General features: G+C 37.4%; 1 pseudogene across 1 annotated transcript; it reads left to right on the forward strand.

Moving 5' to 3' along the window:
* The first annotated feature begins 1,229 nt into the window (after positions 1 to 1,229).
* Positions 1,230 to 2,979, forward strand: LOC104611375 (anthocyanidin 3-O-glucosyltransferase 7 pseudogene; annotated as a pseudogene). Its single transcript, XR_016079327.1, has one exon. The product of XR_016079327.1 is annotated as an anthocyanidin 3-O-glucosyltransferase 7 pseudogene (transcript).
* Positions 2,980 to 19,052: the final 16,073 nt, after the last annotated feature.

Genomic DNA, 19,052 nt, shown 5'->3' on the forward strand with positions numbered 1-19,052 from the left:
ATATCACAGGGGTCATTGGGTCAGTGAAGTTCATGATATTAACGTTTCTTTTTTATTTTGTCAAAAGGTAGGCGAATTAGGTTGCTCATGCCTTTGTTGGTCCTATGAAGTTCGCTCATGTATATGGAACGGTACTCATGTATTCACGTGATTGGTTGCATAAAATATGGCAACTAGCATATCCAAGTGTCCCCACTAAGTACGTTCTATATCCACCCCACAGTCCATCGCTTCTTTTTCCATGCATCTCCCATCCTTAGGACTTCACATTTATACTCTACAGGTACTTTACAGCACATGCCAACCATGTATTAGAAACATTTCAAAGATGTTTCCAATGCACGATCAGAGTGTTATGTGGAGCGTCTATAGAGCATGCTACAACTCTCTCTGTTTATAGGAGATAGGGGTGTAAGTAGACTTGTTCATGGGCCGGGTGGCCTGACGAGCCGGCTCGGCCCGGCCCGATTTTCGGACGGACTTGAATATGCTTATAGGCTTGCAGGTTTAAAGTCGGGCCAAAAAGCCCGGCCCGGCCCGATGAATAAATTTTTTTATTTAAGAATGTAAAATTATGTTTTAAAATATAAAAGAAAGGGAAAAATACCATCTTGTAGGCCTATTGTTCATTTAAATAGAAAAAAAATACTATCTGTTTTTTTCAATTAGGTCAGGCTTCGGGCTCGGGCTCATGCTCGAGTTTCGGGCTTTTTACCAGGGCCGGGCTCAGGCCCAAGTTATAGGCCCGTTGGACGGGCCGGGCTTGGGCTCGGGCCTAGTATATTTTCATTAATGACAAGTGAAAACCTGGCCCGAGCCTGGCCCAGCCAGGCCCATAAACAGGTCTAGGTGTAAGTTGGGCATATTTGACCATGTTTATGGTCATCCCAGGCCCAGGCCCAGGCCCGGCTCAAACATTTAGACTTAAGGCTCAAGGCTGAAATTAAACCCGATTTTTTCAACCCGAGCCCAGCCCGCCCTGTAACTTGATGCACTCGGGTTTGGCTTGGGCCCGATCTGAGCTTGGGTTGGTCAATGAACCCAATCGAAAGACCGAAAATCTAAGTCTAACCTGTATAAAATTTTGGGTTGAATCGGTAATGGACCTGCCAAATTGCAACCTAATGGAGATATATAATTTATTTCTTTATTTACACTACCCTCACATCGCTACCGCTACAACCACTAATAATAAATCAAAGCCTTCTTTTTTATTAATGATAGCTGGGAATAAGCACCGATAATTTAATGCCGATATGGTCTATATATCTGCTGCTGCAGAGTTACTTCAATCTACGCATGCATTTCGGACCATTTCTTTGGACTGAGCTCCGACCATCACTCAACTCAGCTGCGCTCTGCTCTACGATGGCTGAAGTTCTTCACCAAAGCAAAACTACTAAACCTCATGTAGCCGTCTTGGCTTTCCCGTTCGGTGCCCACGCAGCCGCTCTCCTCAACCTCACCCGCAGGTTAGCAGTTGCTGCCCCAGACGTAACCTTCTCCTTCTTCAGTACGGCAAAGTCGAACTGCTCTGTCTTCGGCAGAGACCACCTCCACGATAACATCAGAAACTATGATGTTGCAGACGGGATTCCCGCCGGCGACCAACTTCCGAGGTACCCAGTAGAAGCTATCGGGTTGTTTCTCAAAGCATCGCCGGATAACTTCAAGAAGGCTCTGGAGGAGGCCAGGGCAACTTCAAGGCAGTTCACATGCGTGTTGAGCGATGCTTTTCTGTGGTTCGCGGCTGATATTGCCGATGAGCTCGGTGTTCCCTGGGTCCCACTTTGGACGGCTGGGCTCTGCTCTCTTTCGACTCACTACTACACTGATTTCATCCGCCACATGACTCATGTGGGCTCCACTGGTGAAAAATGTGGATCAACGGTTGGCACTAAAGCAAGTATAGTCGGGAATGAGGACCAGCCGCTGGAATCCATTCCGGGGCTGCCACCGTTGCGTGTTGGGGACTTGCCGGAAGGGATCATTACCGGGAACTTGGACTCGCCCTTCGCCAGTATGTTGTGTCAAATGGGGAAGATGCTGCCACGTGCTGCCGCAGTTGTCGTTAATTCCTTTCGGGAGCTGGAGCCCACCATTTTTGATGATCTGAAGTCGAAACTATATAAATGCCTCACAGTGGGGCCCTTTGCCATCTTGACTCCACCTCCATCCGGTCCGGATGAAACCGGTTGTCTCCCGTGGTTGGACCAGCAACGGACCCACTCAGTGGTGTACTTGAGCTTCGGCACGATGACGACACCCCAGCCGGAAGAGCTGGCCGCCATTGCGGAAGGCTTGGAGGCAAAGGGCGCACCGTTTCTGTGGTCGCTCAGAGAGAAGTTCCAGGAGCACCTCCCAACTGGGTTCGTGGAAAGAACCAGAGGGAAGGGAGTACTAGTCCCGTGGGCCCCACAAAAGCTCATTCTCGAGCATCCGGCCGTTGGCGTCTTCGTGTCGCACTGTGGGTGGAACTCGGTGACGGAGAGCATCGCCGGTGGAGTACCGATGGTCTATCGTCCGTTGTACGGAGATCAAAAGCTGAACGGACGGATGGTATCCGATGTATGGAGGATTGGGGTCGAGATTGAGGGTGGGGTGTTTACGAGGGATGGAGTAGTGAACGCTCTGGATCTGATTTTGTCGAAGGATGAAGGGACCAAAATTAGGGAGAAGGTTGGGGCCCTCAGTGAGATTGAAAAAAAGGCCGTGGGGCCCGGAGGGAGCAGCACTGAAAATTTCAAGACTCTTGTCCACATATTTTATTAATTAGGGGTTTTTATGGATCTTTCCACCGCATAAATCGAAATCCGTGTCAAATTCAGTTAGTAAATCAGTACTCCACCCCGTGCATGTGAATTACAATTTTACAACGGACTAACTCAACCCTCAACCTTATCCAAGTGGACTTGATAATGAATATAGTGTTTGGTTTTATTATCATCTATAATAAAATTCAAATTAATTTAGTGTCAATTAAGTATTTTTTATGAGTTAAATATTGGATATCGTGTCAGATAATTTAGATATAAATACGTTTGTTATCATCAAAATACATAGGGTCAACACAAATTGGCTTTGCATCCAGTAGAACAGGTGATCCTACTTCTACTTCATTCGATCTAGTTGCTCCTTCTACTACTACTCCATCTGATCTAACTGATCTTCTAGTTCAAATATTCGCAAGACAAAATGGCCCAATTGTCATTAGTCTTCCTCATTTGGGGACAATACCTCCACTTTCAATGTCGAAATCAGCTTATTAACCTCTTACCTTGCCATAGGCTATTATGATTTTTAGTACGTGCTATTGGTACTCTCCCGGATAACATATTTACCCAAAACAAGACTTAAACCCAAAGATTCTCAATGTAAGCCACATGGATGAGGATAGTCTACAGGTCTTGAAGTTGGGATAATATTTCCTATGACAGTGTTCGGAAACGATGCAAATAACAACAAATAATATATAAATCCAGATAAAATATATATTTTAATGATGTATATGAAAGAATATATTAAAATTAATATAACAGGATGCATAGATATCAAACATTTTTATTGATAATGTATTAATCAAGAATCTAAAATGCAAAACATGTACTCTTATTATATTTTAATTATTATATCAGTTATTTTCTATTTTACTATTTTTACATTTTTACATTAACAAAGAAGTCAGCTAAGTATTAAATTATCAAATGTAAATTAAAATATCAATTAATGATTTATAAAATATATAATCTCAACCTAATTATATCACATTATTAAAATTTCTAAGATACATATCATATGCAAATTCACAATTTTTAACTACTAAAATCATTATTTCATTATTAACATTTTTATTTCTATAAATTTCTAAAATTAAATTTTTTTATATAAATGTAGATTATTAGATTTGATAGATTCAATTTAATATTATATTCTTGAATAATTTGTAATATTGTAAAGTAATTTCACTTATATCAATTAATAATTCTAGAAAATATATTTCAAAAAATTAATATTTATTAATAATAATTTTAAAATCTGAATCTATATTTATTTTATATTTATAAATATTATAATTAATATTTATTATATTTTTAGTAAGTATTTATTGTTTTTTGTGATAAACATATTTTCAATAATTATGTATAAATCTTTTTTTGTTATGTTATTTAATAGAAAATCTTCTTTAATTGTTGGAGATTAAACTACTATTATTTAACTTTTTAAATTTAACATATTGTATTTATTGTAGTTTTGTTATAAATTTATTTTTAGTAATCATGTATTTTAGTTATAATTTATTAATTAAAGATTAAACTATTATTTTAGAATACACTATTTATTGACTAATTTAATATAATTTTAGTATTTATTGTATTTTTATTAGTTTTGTATTGTATTTTCATTATAAATTTATTTTCAATAATTGTGTATTTTCGCTATAGATTTACAATAACTATTGGAGATTAAACTATTATTATTTATTAGATATTAGAATATTAACTTAGCTAAAATTATGAGTGTTCACTAATTGGTTCATTTGATTGCAGGTTGTTTGGCCAACCAAATCGACTTGGTCACTAACCAATAGTGAAAATCGACCAACTTGGATCGTAAAGGTTTAGGTCAATTTTTAGTTTGGTTGGTTGTTCAAAAGATTTAAACTAAAAAATTAAGTTTAAATTTAAACAATTATAGTGGCATTTTTAAAAAATAAATTAAAGAATTAAATTTATGATATAATCTATTTTAGACTAAGGAATATGGGAGTTTTCCCACAATCCCTATTAAAAATATATTTAAAATATAAAATATTAATATATAATATGCAAGTTAGTTCAGTTTACAAATGGCCAAAATAAAACTTACCCAACCTAGTCAGGTTGGGAATTGTTGAACCAAAGCTGATCGGAAATATTATAAACCAACCAACACAAGTCGAATTGGGTCAAATTAGTATTTTTGTAAAAATTATTAAAAGTATTATATAAAATGTAAATAGTTATTAATTATTTAAAAAGTTAAAATATAAAACAATTGTGTATCTTTGATGCATTTCTATTATTTCTCTTTCGCTTAACAAAGCCCACACATCGCATAGGTCCCCATAGTTTTATTTTTAGAAGGGACCCTCAATAGGGAGTTGGGGTGTCAATGGACCGGTTTTGGGTTGTACTCAATCCAAATCAAAATCCATTTGGATAGACTGGACAGACCAATAAGACATTAAATTTGGACGGACTGCACAAACCAATATGACATATTGGATTGGACCTGGTCCGTCCATAATGAATTTATATTGGATTGAGCCAATATCTGGTCCATTGATAGAAGATAAGAACATAGGTGTCAATGAACCATGTTTGAGTTGAAACCAATATAAATTATCAGGAATTTGAATAGATTGAACAGTCAATGGATTGGTCCAAAATATTCATTGGACTGGACTGGACCAGATCTATTTGTAATGGACTCACGTTGGACTGGACCGGATTGGACCACTTCCAGTTCAATTGACACCCCTAACAGGGAGCCCCACCTTAAAGATTTAAATGGATCCCACATGCATGCATATAAGAAGGGGAGAGAGATGTTTTGATAAAGTAGCTAGCTTGGAGGACTTGTCTCAGACTCTTAGCTGCATCTGCATGTGCCATTGCTCCTTGTCCTTTTTTTTTGACTACTTTTCATGTTTCCTTCGTCTATTAATTGGTCTCTCCACAGTCTCACTCTAGCTTGAAACCATTTGTCCATGTCAACCTGATATGTACAGAGGCTCTACCTGCGTAGACAAAGCTGATGTGGTATTTTATTATTCGTCTAGGAAAGAAGGCATGTGCTAGTTCTAAGGCATCATCTACTATGGGAGTTGCTCTTATATTCTCTACTTCCATCTAGACCTGTTTATGGGCTGGGTTCGGGCTTGGCTTTTGTCAAAATTTTAATGGGCTGATTCGGCCCAAAGTCCAAGCCCAAGAGAGTGTAAAATTGGGCTCAAAGCCCAGCTCATGAATAAGTCTACTTCCATCAAGCATTTCAATTAGTAATTAAAACTTTAAAAGAAATGAGGGTCCGTTTGATTCACAGTTGGAATCGGAATCAAAACCAAAATCAAAATCGAAATCTTTTGGAATTGGAATCAAAATAGTCTATTCCCATAGTATATTTGGTTCAGATAAAAATGGGAATGGAAATTAGAATCAACAGAAATGAGATTTCATTCCCAAGGGAGAGGCAGAGAATGGTCATTCCCTTGAATGGGGGAATGCCAATCCAACAAGAATGAAAATGGGATTCTGATTCATTATGTCCAACAAAACAACTGGAATCAGAATAGGCCATTCCGATTCTGATTCCGAACCTCTATTCCGGCGAATCAAATGGGACCTAAGAAAGCATTGCATAGTTGCATTTCATCTTGCAAATCTCCAAAGTGGGTCCATTCAGGTTCATTCAATGTTGGGTCTTTCATTTGATGTTTTGGAAAGGACAATGTGTTGGTAAATAGGGTCACTGTAACTTTGGAGGAGAAGCTCTGAGGCGCATCTGAAAACGATGTCTTTAGAACGTTACTTGCCCCCACTTAGTTTCACTGAGTTTGCTATTGGGTTACACACAAATCCGTTCACAGGATACAACAGAGCCTTGGGTGAGAATCTACAACAAGCAAGGTTGAAGAATCTCCGAAGAAACCTTCTGTGAGACTATAACAGACCGGACTGAGAGAGAGAGAGAAAGTGGATTTCGAAAATATATGTTTTTGAATTCTGATTCATGCTCCTTAAATAGTTTATGAAGAGGTATGAACAAAATGTAGGTGCTGGTTCAGAAAAGGCACCTTGAAAAGTCACAATTTCAAACATTGTGACTGTTTAAAAAGTAGTTAATAGTTAATATTTAATGACTATTAACTGTGAATGGTGTCTCTTGATCACACCCGATCGAATGGTGACCATTGATCTCATTAACAGTAAGCATTGCACCAAAACTAAAGTTGTCCTTCGTGAACCATGCGGATGCACACAATGTGCGAGCAAAGTGCGCCTCTAAAGCGCCTCATTGCACCTCGCACACACACGCGTGCGCATTGCGCGGTATTAAACCCCCATACTCTCATCTTCTATTTCTAAGGAGTGTAAATCAGCTCCTATTAAAATACTAAAAACAAAGCTTATAATTTTCTAATGTGGGACAAGTTCAAAACTGGGTTTTGTAAGAGAAAAGCTAATTTTTCAATCACGTGTCCAGTTATGCATACAAAAGGTGTTTATCAACTTAAACCTTTTGTTAGTATAGATATCTTAGAGCTTTGTCAAATTTATTGGTGGTAAGATCTTAAACCAATTACTTTCAACATAGACCGAAGTCACCCATACACACAAAAATGTCCAGTCTCTGCAAGAGTTTCAAGTTTTACTCAGCACTGTTATGGCCATGTGCTTCTTTCCTGGTTTCATTAACAATCCCGAGAGCAAACCCAAACTCTCATGAAAAGCGGCACCACTTCTATGTTCAGATAGGTGAAGTTCCACTATGTGTTCCGTTATTTGACACATTTCATAACTTTATTAAGAGTTTAACACAACTTCTCATCATAATGGACAACATTGTTTATGTTGTGATGGGAAATTTCTCAATGTCAGTGCTTACAGTCACATTGTTGTAACTTGTTGTTATCCATTAAACCCGATACTAATGGTTTTTCAGTTCAGGTCGGGTTACCATTACAGGTGACTAAGTAAAGGGTTTTAATCACATTTCTTTGGTTGTCATTCTTACCAATTCTCTGGCCAAGCCCTTGGTAAGAGGATCAACCAAGTTTTTACTTGACCTCACATAGGTTATAGTGATAACTCCATCTTGAATCAGTTGCCTAACAAATTCGTGTCTCAGACTTATATGTCTGCACTTACCATTATAGGTACCATTGTAGGCTCTTGACAGAATTGCCTCACTATCACAGTAAATGGAAATTTGAGGCATAGGACTAAGCCAAAGTTTTATATCCAATAATAAATTCCAAATCCATTCAGCCTCTTTTTCCAGCAGCCGCCAAGGCTATGAATTCGAATTCCATGATTGAGTGAGATATACAAGTTTGTCTCTTGGACGCCCAAGATATCGCACCCCCACCAAGGACGAAAATCCATCCAAATTGGACTTGTTATCTCCATTACCGGTAATCCAACTTGTATCAGTGTATCCTTCTAGTACAGCGGGATAATCACAGTAAAACAAGTCAAGTTCCAAGGTTCTCTTGAGATACCCAAGAACTCTCCTGATTGCCTTCTAGTGCTCTGCACCGGGATTACTTGTAAACTGACTAATTTTACTTACTGCAAATGCAATATCAGGTCTAGTACAAAGCATAGCATACATCAAGCTTTCAATTGCACTACCATACCCAAGTTGTGCAATTGCTTTTTAACTTTTATTCCCAAAATGGTATCTACTTCTCCTAAATCTTTCATCTTGAAGACAAAGGATAAGTAGTTTTTAGTTTCATTTATGCCAACCATATTTGTACCCACAATAAGCATATCATCAACATAAAGACATACAATTACTCCATAATTTTTAGTGAATTTTGAGTAGATGCATCTATCAACACTATTATGTTTAAAACCAAAAGCTAGATTGCAAGAATCAAATTTTTTATGTCACTATTTAAGTGCTTGTTTTAATCCATATAGTGATTTAACCAGTTTACAGACTTTCTTCTCATTTCCAGGAAGAACAAATCCTTTTGGTTGTTCCATATTAAATCACCATTTAAGAAAGTAGTTTTAACATCCATTTGATGAATAGATAAGTGATAAATGGATGCTAATGCTACGAGTGTTCTAATAGAAGTTGTTCTACCCACTGGTGCATACGTGTCAAAGTAATCAATCCCTTCCTTTTGACTAAATCCTTTGGCTACCAATCTAGCCTTAAAAGTTTGTACTGTTTCATCAGTGTTGTATTTTCTTCTAAACACCCATTTACATTTTATTGGTTTTGATCCTAGAGGTAGGTATATTAGTACCCATGTGTTATTTGACATTATTGAATCCATTTCATCATTTATAGCTTCCTTCCAAAATGCAGCATCTCTAGAGGTCATGGCCTCATTGTAGGTTTTTGGATCATTTTCAATGTTCAGGACAATGGGTATCTTATTTGAAATCTTCTCCCTATTAGCCTCAACCAAAAATACAATTGACTGAGTAGAGATAAAATTTTAACCTAAGTGTTTCTCTGTTCTTTGTCTTTGACTTCTTCTAGGCCCTATTGTAGGTGTTACAGTTGTGTCATTTCTTCTTTCAGTCTCATTATTATCAACAAGTATTGAGATCAAGTTTCTCTTTCAAGTTCTCTGTATTTTCTATGGATTCATTTTCTGTAGATTCAGAACACAATTTATTTTCAAAGAATTCAACATCTCTAGTTTCAATTATAATGTTGGACTCTAAGTCTAGAAGCCTATAGGCCTTGCTATGTTCTGCATATCCAACAAACATATTTCTCTTAGCTTTGAGTCCTAACTTAGTTATTTTAGGATCTAGAACTCTATAATATGCTAAACACCCCCACACTTTTAGATATGCTAAATTAGTTATTAATATGGGCATTTGTTATTAACTCTAGAAACAATTTTGTTATGTAAATGTCAGGCTGTTAGGAATGCTTTCCCCACAGGTTTAAGGGTGCATTAACTTTTAACAACATGTAGTTTATCATGTTGAGGGATATAGGGAGCATAACATTAATGTATTATTCCAAATTCTTTACAAAAAGAATTAAACTCATTTTTAAAGTATTCAGCACCCCTATCACTTCTAAGGATTTTAATTTTCTCTTCTATTTGATTTTCAACTTCAATCTTGTACAATTTAAACAAGTCAAAAGCTTCATCCTTAGTTCTCATAAGGTAGACATAGGTATACCTAGAAAAGTCATCTATAAATGTTATGAAGTATCTCTTACCTCCTTTAGTTAATACACTATTGAGTTCACAAATATCATAATGAATTAATTCTACAAGTTGATAATTTCTCTCAACACTAGGGAAATGTTTCTTACCCATTTTATATTTTACGCATATCTCACATTTTTCAGTTGATTCATTACTGAAGCAATTATACCAAGTTTTCTCATTGATGTATGCATAAATTACATATAAATTCGGATGTTTTATGCATGATTTTGGTGTTGATTTGTGTAAAGTTTTACCCCAGTTCAGCTTAATTTTAGGAAATGATCAAGGAAGACCAACTTAGGAGAAAGAGAGCATAAAATCAAGAAAAATGAACTAAAGTGAAACACTTCAGCCCAGTTGGAACAAAAGCCCAGCTGAGAGGTCAAAGGAGGGTCATTTGGCCCATGAAACCATGCTGCCCTCTTTGGGAGATGCCCAAAGAGAGAGCCTAGCCACAGCCTTCCAAAAGAGCCCATTCGGCCCAACAAGGAGTGAGGCCCATTTACAACTCAAGAGCAGCCCAAAGTGCAACCCAAGGAGACTAAAGGCAGCAAACTTTCTTGAAGAGAGAAATGAGGCATTAAGTGAAAAACAAGGCCAATCGGGTAATTCGGGACAGTTTTGTCATCGCGTCGTAATTTAGGCATAACTCTCTCATCCGGACTCCGATTGAGATGATTCAAGATGCATTGGAAAGAAAAGGAAAAGTTAGGTTTTGAGTTTTGATAGACACGGACTGCATCGATGTCAAAATCAGTCCTGAATTATCTGGAACCACACAGCTGGAGAGAAGGCTGAAGAAAAAACTATAAAAGGGGGAGAGAAAGAGGAAAAAGGGGTCAAAAACCTTTTGGGCGAAAATCCTTTTGGAGGAGAAGAGAAAGATAGGCACAAAAGAGGAGAAGAGAGAAGAAGATTCAAGAATATTCAAGAGAAGAAGAAGCTGATTTTGAATTTGAAGAAGAAGCCATTGGAGGAGATCAATCTAGGTTGCCTTCTTCCTTGATTTCTGCACAAGTGGTAATTGAATTCAGCTAGGGATTTCATGTTTATTTTCTCCATTAATTCAATTTTTCTTGCTGTAATTGAATGATGTTTTATGTAAATTCAGATCTGTAATTAGTTCTCTAGGGTTATTCGAATGAATTAGATTCAATTTTGATGTTTCTTGATTATAAATTCAATTGTAGAACTATTAGCCGAGCTGCTATCTTGTAATCTCAGATCTGTAATTTCAGATCATGAACTTAAAAGGTCTGAATTGCTATTTTGTAATCTCAGATCTGTAATTTCAGATCATGAAATTGTAATATCTGAATTGATTGAGAGATAATTCAGGTAACTTTAACTCAGTTTGGCCGATTTGTTCCTTGGAAATCCTAGAGTGCTTGAGAAAGACTTTAAGATTTCAGAAATTCTAATCAAGAACCGAATTGAGTGCAATGTTAGAGATAACTTGCACAATTCGGTTGGTGATCATTCAAATCTGAAATGATGCCCTAGAATTTCTAGATCTTAATGCATGCATGGAGATTAGATTCTTGCTAGAGATAGAAGAATCATCACTCATGCATAGAATGAACATGTGCTTGAGAGAGGTTGTTCATTGCCTTGGGGTTTCACCAAACCAAGGTTGAATCCTAATCTAATCGAATGACCTAGAGATCTAATTGTTGAATCAATTTTGTGCATAGTTAGTTTGTCTTCTCAATTTGCTTGCAAGGTGCTTGATCAAATTTGTTAGTGCTAGTTTTGCAGTTAGAATTTTATATTTGAATTAGATTTAAATTTCAACTGATCAGATAATAGATGGCTAATATATTATTAGTAGTTGCTGTAAAAGTCCTCGTGGGAGTGATACTCTATTCATCACTCTATTACTTGTGCGGCTAGTGCACTTGCTAGTGTAGCAAATATGCACCACTCATGTTCTTTATGGATTTAAAATTCAAGTGTGGTAATATATCATGCCATAAAGAGAAAGAATCAACAATATAAGCAGAAACTTTTCCTTCATTAATACTTAATTTGAATATACCATTACAACAATATCCCTTTCCAACAAACATCCCATTCTTGGATAAGATTAGTTTGTCGGATTCAAAAACAACTTTGAATCCCCTCTTACAGACAAGATTTATTAAGACCAAGTTCTTTCTAATGTCAGGAACATGGAGAACATTCAGGAGAGTTAGTATCTTTCCAGAGGTGAAGTTTAACTCTACACTGCCTCTTCCAACAACTTTGGCGCATGCTTGATTTTCCATCTGTGGCGCCTTAGTCAAACCACCATCCAGAAGACAATTCTGCCATGTTGACTTCAGTAATCATGGCCAGTAGATTGTCTTCTACCATGTTTGCAGACTTGGTTCTGCCTTTCCAATGTCGGCAGACTCGGGCATAATGCCTCTTCTTTCCATAAACATAGCAGGATCATTTCTTATTGTTGCTCTTCTTGAAGTTCCCATACTTCTTCTTTACTTGTAATGCAGGTTTAATCTTCTTCGATCCGTTTTCCACAAAATTGACCTTAGAGTTCAGCATACCGGCCAGGGTCTTATCCTTACTGTCTCTAATCCGAGAATCTTCTTCAATACGAAGGTGTTGTTGAATTTGCTCCAAGGTAAGTTCTTCAACCTTGTGTAGAAGCTTCTTCCTGTAATCCTTCCAAGAGGGTGGAAGTTTGGCAATGATTACTCCCACTTGGAAAGATTCAGGAAGGATGATGTCAAAGGATCGAATTTTGTTGACTATCACCTGTAGTTCATGAACTTGCTCTAGTATGGGTTTATAGTCATTCATGGTGAAGTCAAAGTATTCTGCAATAAGATACTTATTTGTACCTACTTCTTGCACCTTGTATTTGAATTCCAGGGTCTTCCAGATTTCTTTTGGAAATGTAAGTTCCTTGTAGAAGTTGTAGAGTCGGTCTGATAAGGCATTCAGTATGTCTTCTCAGCACAGAAGTGAGTCATCTTCTCATTTTTCTATTTTCTTCTTTAGTTTTTCTGAGTCTTTGTCAGTGGGTTTAGGAAGTGATTGCATATTCGGTTCCAGCAAATAGTATAGTTTTAGTGTGGTCAGAAAGAAGATCATCTTGTCTTGCCATCGGCTAAAGTTTGCTCCATCAAACTGGTCCAGTTGAACAAGATCTTGGTTCATCATCTTGACCGAAGTCATGCTTGCTTCCACCTCCATTACAGAATAACGTTCTAAAATTGTTGGTAAATGGGGTCACTGTAACTTTGGAGGAGAAGCCTCTGAGGCGTGTCTAAAGACATTGTCTTTAGAATGTTATTTGCCCCTACTCAGTTTCACTGAGTTTGCTATTGGGTTATAGGAAAATCCGTTCTTAAGATACAATAGAGCCTTGGGCGAGAATCTGCAACCAGTAAAGTTGAAAAATCTCCGAAGAAACCTTCTGTGAGACTGTAGCAGACCGGATTGAGAGAGAGAGAGAGAAAAAGTGGGTTTCGAAAATGTGTGTTTTTGAAGTTTGATTCAAGCTCCTTAAATAGTTTATGAAGAGGTATGAAGAAAAGGTAGGTGTTGGTTCAGAGAAGGCACCTTGAACAGTCACAATTTTAAACATTGTGATTATTTAAAAGGTAGTTTACAGTTAATGACTGTTAACTTTGAATTGTGCCTCTTGATCACACCCGATCGAATGGTGACCGTTGATCTCATCAACGGTCAGCATTGCACCAAAACCAAAGTTAACCTTCGCAAGCCACGCGGGTGCGCGCAATGTGCGAGCAAAGTGTGCCTCATTGCGCCTTGCATGCGCATGCACACACATTGCACGGTATCAAACCCCCATACTCTCATCTTCTATTTCTAAGGAATGTAAATCAGCTCCTATTAAAATACTGAAAACAAAGCTTATAACTTTCCAATGTGGGACAAGTTCAAAATTGGGTTTTGTAAAAGAAAAGCTATTTTTCCAATCAAGTGTGCAGGTGCAATTTCTCATGTAATTGGCCAATCAAACCCATTGGATTTAATCTCTTATGAGATTAAAATCCAACACAATGTATGTTTGAGGTAATGTAATAATCAAATAAATGTTGGTCTTGCAGAGTACTACTAACTTGGTCAGTGAACAAAAGATAGTTTATTTGAAGCTTTGTATGGAGACATGTGCTCAAGTCTCTCAGACAATATTGATGTTCCCAAGATAAAGTGTACTGTCACTAAAGATATCTCCCATGAAATAAAGTATATAGGTCCTATTGCAAAACTGTAAAGACTATTTGAATGGTGTTCTAACGAACCTTGTACTAACTGATAATCCGGTTTAATGCTCTCATCAAGAAGGGTGCCCTATTTTTTAATGGTAATCCGGTTTAAGTCTTAACATTTGAGGTTGGTGCATGGTTTAGAGCAATCATGTATTTCATGGTTAGTTTGATAGTATATAATTGAATTTCATTCTATCTGATCTGTTCAGATCTCTTAACCAAAGACTACTAGGGGAGCAAAGATTGTGAAATTAAGGCTCTGTTTGATTAATTAGAAAATAAGAGAGAAATAGGAAATCAAGGAAAAGTTTTTAAAAATTTTCAAAAAATTCCTTAATAATCTTTTCACACCTTTGTGTATTTCTCCTATTTTTCTGAACAATCTAATGATTCAAATCAGAGCACAAGAGTCTTAGTCCAATACATTGGGCTCGTGGCATAGTTTCAAGTTTCAGGTGGGATTTGCATTCATTTATTTCTACTCAATTTCTAATTGGATCGAATCCATTGTTTACATGGATTTACGAGGCCATCAACTCGGTCCTGATAAAAGATGACGGAGTCCAGAGACCAATATACTATGTCAGCAAGGTCCTCTACGACTCTAAGACCAGGTACCCCGAAGTGGAAAAGTTAGCCTTCGCCCTTGTTATCTTGGCCAGAAAGCTTAGGCCATATTTTCAAGCTCACACCATTGTGGTTTTGACAAACAAAACCCTTAAGGTCGTCCTCGCCAGGCCTGAGACCTCGGGACGCCTTCTTAAGTGGGCAGTCGAGCTGTCTGAGTTCGACATCTAGTACCAGCCGAGGCCCGCAATCAAAGCGCAAGCCTTAGCTGATTTTGTAATGGAGTGCACCCTTAGCAGACCCCTCTGCCGACCCCTCGAAGATGAGCCAGAAGAAGCGAGTCCAGCCGAGGAAGCCCATCTAGCATGGAGACTCTTTGTCGACAGATCGTGCAATGCCAAAGGAAGTGGAGCGGGCCTCATCCTCCTCACCGTTGATGACGTTGTCATAGAATACGCACTGAGATTCGAATTCCTAACATCCAACAACAAAGCCAAGTACGAGGCCCTTCTCGCAGGGTTACAGCTCGCCAGGGACCTCAGCTCCAATCATATCGAAGTCTTTAGCGATTAGCTGCAACCACCCTTCGAGCAGTGCTCCCATCTACGGGTCCCAGGATGGTCTCCAGGACCCCCTCCCCCTCGGCCTAAGGGGATCCCTCGGGCTCCCTCTGCAATACTGACGCGGCACTCTCACGGGGAGAGTCATCGCCTTAGTGGCTGCCCTTGGCATCCCTTGAGGCTACTCTTTCCCTCAGCACTATCACCTTCTGCCGAAAAGGAACAACAGCTAAGGGACCCAAGGAAGAGAGAGGGGAAGGGGTCCGAGGAGAGCTCCCCTCGGAAGCATTTAGAAGTTCATAGCACTCAGGACCATAGTCTTAGAAAGACAGGTTGCAAGGAATTACCTAAAAGTTGGAGAGAAGAAAGAGAGGAGATGAAGTCTGTTGAAGAATGGAAAAGTCTGGGAGCTGTTCACTCAATAACCAGGGCGCCTAGAGACAAATGACGAGAGAACTGCGACTAAGCCCCCTATTTATAAAAGAATGGATGGCCCAGATCTTGCCCAATCCAACGACCGCAAGTCTCCTGCCTCTACTGCCCATCCAGAACGTGACACCCGTCACTCGACCTCGGGAGACGAAACGACTCTTGATTGGCGCTTAGTCTGGGGGAGACGAAATGATGCTTAACTGGCGCCTAGTCTCGAGAAGATGAAACAACGCCTGACAACTGACACCCAGCCTCGAGGAGACAAAACAACGCTGGGCAAACTAGCAGGTCCACTCACCACAACCCACCGGCTAGTGCAAATGGACTAGGCGGGCGCACAAACCGGTTTACTCGAAGGTGACTATCCCCCTTAGGGGAAGCTCTCCCTGTGTCATACTCATATCGAGTATGATCCCGTGCCACACACGGCCCTAGACTGTCACCACATAAGTAGGAGGCGTGGAGTCGGCTCCGCCAAGCCCCTTTCGCCCCAAGCTACCTAGATGAGGCCGAAATCGAGGCATCCGCAGCTTCACTCCTCCACGAGTTGAAAATCAAGTGGATGTAGAAGCGAGATGAAGGCAATGCCACAGCAAGGTATACTCTGCCAAACAAGGCCCAATGGCACCTACTGCCATTGACACTTCCTTCGGACGAAGCCGAGGCCTCTCCTTAACCCCCACCTCGGCCTCAGAAGTAGGGGCAAGTGATGTAGGCTCATTTGGCCGGCCAGTACGGAGCTGACATGTGTCTAACCAAAGGGCACCAACCTGAGCATACTATGGGGACACTCAGGGCTCAGGCACAGATCAAACGAACCCAATCTAAGAGCACCGCGTGGCTCTAGCAGAGGATCTCGCCAGGCCCTCGTAAGCCTCGTATCTGGACCAGCCAGGCCCAACTACTCCCAGGTAGACCTGGCAAAAAGTAGACCCAACCCGCGAACCCAACCCAAAAAAACAGGGTTAGGGTCTCATATTTAGCTACCCAAATGTGAAAACGACCCGACCCAACCCAAAGAACTGGGTTGGGTTGGGTCGGGTCATGGGTCAACCCGCTAACCCGATTATCAAGTCTAATTGGGATTATTTATGCATTTTTAGAAGTTTGCACTCTTTAATTTTTTTCTATTTAGTCTTTACTTTTTATTGTTTTCTCTTTAAATTGTTAAATGATTAAGTTTTTTATTTTATATTTGGAAATTTAAGGTTAGTTCTTTTAATTTTGACATTTTCATATAATTTTTCTTTATTTTTTTTAATTTCAATTATTTTTTGGGATGACCCGAATTGATCTATGGGTCAACCCTAACCCGAACATTTAGGGTTAGGGTCTAGCATTTGACAACCCAACCTGAAAGTCAACCCGACCCGAAATCAACCCGAATTACCTTGACCCAACCCAATTCTTAGGTCTACTCCCAGGCAACTCCAACTATAAACATGAAGCACCCCCTACAAGGTAAGGGGCTAGACTCTCTGAACTCCCTCCAAAGCTTGTGTAACCTCCAAATGCTATTGCCCTCTCGAGAACTTAAGTGTTATTTAAGTCCTCACCCGAACCCTTCGGCTCCAGACTTTGGACTCTCCTTACGCTTGTACTAACTTGATCGTCGGAGTCTTCGCCTCGGGTTTCCACCCGAGGCCTTTGACACCTTTGTCCTTGCAGGACCTCCTTTGAACCCATCGCACACTATACTGGGTGCCAGCCTTCAGCTCCTATAGCATCCAAAGAAGACCTTCTGCCTCAGACAATAGCCCTCAGCCTTGGCTTCCCCTCCTTCGGACCTTCGAAGCCTTCGGCCATCCCCACTGAAGCTCGGGAACAAAATTACCTTGTTATCCTTGGCCAATCCAAGCATCAACATTTATATTAATAATAAATTAATACTTTACAAAATTAATAACAAATTATGTAATAATAGTACAAATATAATTTTATGGATTATTAAATTTAATAAATAATTAATATTTTAAGAATTTAAATAACAATATTATTTCAATAACTAAATAATATTGTAAATAACTAATTTCACTTATGTCATATCAACAAAATTATATTTATTAGTAACAATTTTACAATAATAGTGTATATTCATTATATATTTATATATACTATAATTAATATTTATTTTCTTTTCAAAAATTATTTATTGTAATTTTATAAATATGATTTCAATAATTATTTTTACATTTTTAACAATAACTAAATATTTGTTTTTCAACTGTATTTAACAGTAATTATATTTTTTCAATAAATACAGTAATTTAATAATTACAGTATTATTAATAATTAACAGTAATTATAAGCTAAGCTATAAATAGCATAAAATTACATTTAATTACCAGAAAATTACATTTAACATTAATTAACAGTAATTAATTAACACTAGTTATTAATTAACAGTAATATAATTCACAGTATTTATTTTTAAGCTGTAACTAAATTATTTTTAAACTGTAATTACTAGAAAACTACATTTAATAAGTTTTAGCCAAGAAATTCCCAATATATTTCTGAAAATAGGATAATTTCCAAAAATTGATGTAATTTAAATAAACACAGTAATATAATAAATACAGTATTTATTGAAAAATAGTATTTTTAATATTATAGTATTGTTAATAATTAAAAGTATTGTCAATAAATATAGTATTTTGTTAATAATTAACTGTATTCTTCATAATTACAGTATTTTTAATAGTTAACAGTATTCTCAATAAATAGAGTATTGTTAATTAACAATATTTATAAAAAATAGTATTAATTAACAACAATTAATAGTAATTATTTTTTAAAATGTAACTAAATAATTATTTTTCAATTATATTTCATGGTAAATATATTTCTTCAATAAATACATTAATTTAAAAATTAAAATATTATTAATAATTTGGTATTTTAATAATTACAGTATTTACTGGAATGCAGTATTAAATGCAATTTAGTGATATAATTTGGAATAAGTAACCAAAACATAATAAAAATATCCATCAATTATACAAATACTATTAATGTTTCAAAATATTAAAATTGTAATTAAATGTAATTTTATGCTATTATGCTATAAATAATGTAAAATACATTAGTGATGTCTATTATGCTATAAATAGCATAAAATTACAAGATATAAATGATTTTTAAACTGTAATTAACAGTGATTATAAGTTTAGCTATAAGTAGTATAAAATTACATTGAATTACATTTAACATTAATTAATAGTAATTAAGTAACAGTAATATAATTCACAGTATTTATTTTTAAGCTATAACTAAATATTTTTAAATTGTAAT

Source organism: Nelumbo nucifera, chromosome 8 (assembly GCF_055504915.1).
Source record: "Nelumbo nucifera cultivar China Antique chromosome 8, China Antique-T2T, whole genome shotgun sequence".
Lineage (NCBI taxonomy): Eukaryota > Viridiplantae > Streptophyta > Magnoliopsida > Proteales > Nelumbonaceae > Nelumbo > Nelumbo nucifera.